This window comes from Frankliniella occidentalis, unplaced genomic scaffold (genome assembly GCF_000697945.3).
Source record: "Frankliniella occidentalis isolate FOCC.00 unplaced genomic scaffold, Focc_3.1 Scaffold102, whole genome shotgun sequence".
Lineage (NCBI taxonomy): Eukaryota > Metazoa > Arthropoda > Insecta > Thysanoptera > Thripidae > Frankliniella > Frankliniella occidentalis.
The window spans coordinates 669,862-671,903 of NW_026267231.1; positions in this window are offsets into that span (position 1 = coordinate 669,862).

Genomic DNA, 2,042 nt, shown 5'->3' on the forward strand with positions numbered 1-2,042 from the left:
AGAGGGGGGTTGGGGTGGGGGGAGAATTTCACCTGAAAAAAAATAACAATAATTGAAGGTCGTAAGGATTTGGGGCGGGGAGGTTGGTCGTGTATGGTCCTGCAGCAACACTTTATCCCGCCTAAAATGTGCAGGATGTTCATGAGGATGGTGGCTGGAGAGGTGGGAGGCGCGTTGCCGTGCTTGAAATAATAAACGTCTATCGTATCTAGTGATGGATGTTGGTACATGCAGTTTCGGGCTGCTCATGGTGCGTTTTCGCACCTCGTCAACACGCGCGCGTCTGTGTGTGCGTGTGTGTGTGATCACGCGGGAGTGCGTGTCTGAGACGCCCTCTCCTCCCCCCGACACCACCCTATCATCAGCAGCCGATGCCCCCCCCCCCCCTTTCCAGCCTTCCCGACTCGACTTGGCCCGAAGGGGGACCAGCGGCAGCGGCGGCGAGTTCGTGCCTGTACATGTAATGTGAACGCCGGGGATGAGAAACTCCTCGGGCGGAGGCTCAGCCGCGAACGCCTGCTCCCGGCTCAGCCTATCGTGGACTTCCTTGAATGACAACTCGCGTACCAGTACCCGGTCACTTGAAGCGGTAGAGTTTCTCGGTACACGGCATCCTTGTGACGCTTGCATTCACTTCGGGCTGCTCTTGCGGATGAAAAACGTCGAGGGCGGACGCGGCGTTGCAACGATCAGCAGCGCAATCCGATTGCAATGCGATTGCGACCGGCAACCTGACGTGCAGACGACACGTGGGAGTGAACCGACGACGCTGCTGACAGGCGCGCCGAAATGCACTGCAAAGCATCAATAAAATAAAATCACGAACTCCGCTAGCAAACTGCCAGTAAAATCTGGAAAAAAGAGGATCTCGAATTAAAACAGAGGATGGTTCTATAGGAGTGTACTACCGCGCCGTAGTCTCTGCGTGATGCATGGGGCTGATGAATGGCGACAGACTCCCCCCTCTCCTCCCCGCCGCTCTCTTCTCCGCCCACCAGCCTCCCTCCCTCCCCGCTCACCTGGTCCACAGGCGCGCGGGGTGGCCGGCCGGGCGGGCTGCCACTCGCCCTCCCTATGACTCTCTCTTTCTCTCTCTCTCTCTCTCTTGCGCTCTCCCGGCTGCCTGCTCTGCTCTCTCTCTGTCCCACTCGGAACGCAGCCCCCACATCCGGTGGAGGCCGGCCGCAGTGCGTACTACACGCCGTACTTGTGACATCGGCCCGGGCCGCCGCCACCCGGAGCCCAATTGACCTCAGGCAGTCATCTATTCCGCGTTAATTCAATTGCGAGTGACCATTACGACTTGACCACTCTCTCTCTCTGTCTCTCCACTTACTGTCAGTGTGCCGCCTCGAGCTCGTCGTGCGGGGGACGTGGTCAGTTGCGCGATGATAGTTTTCGGTTGCATTAGAGATTAAATAAAGTGTTGCTTAAATTGTCGGGGCTACTGTCAGAGAGCGACAGAGCGCTTTTTTGACCGCAGTGTTTGGTGCAAGAGCGAACGAGATAGAGTCTGCAGCGAGTAGAAGTGTGGGGGGGGGGGGGGGGCAGCAGAAGCACAGCAGCTCGGCAATAGCGGCAGTGCTTTATGTGGGAACCCGGCACCGTGCGCCTGGCATCAGCCGCGTCCCCCGAAACATGTCTTGAAAACACGATATCAGGAGGTGGGCCCCGCGCCCCTCCCCACCACGCCCCGCCGGCGCCACGGTGCGTAGCGGGGCTGGTGGGGGCCGTCCAATTTAGAAGGGGTGGCCCCACGTTTGGCGCCACTTGACGGGGCGGTGGCCTCGTCGTCAGGGCGGTCATGGGCTCCCCAGGTCAGCGTTAGTTCAACTTCAAAAAGGGTAATAACGATTCCTTGTTCTGGCCCGGCGGATTTGAAAAGGATGGGGGCTGCAAGCAAGTTGTTGAATGTGCCATGTGCGTCATGCACACTAAATGCTTATGAACTTTTTTATTCGCAGTTATGAACAATTTTATACGTAGCTTACTGAAATCTGTACGCGTGCTCTGTTACGGATTATTTTGTCCCCAAGCTGCGC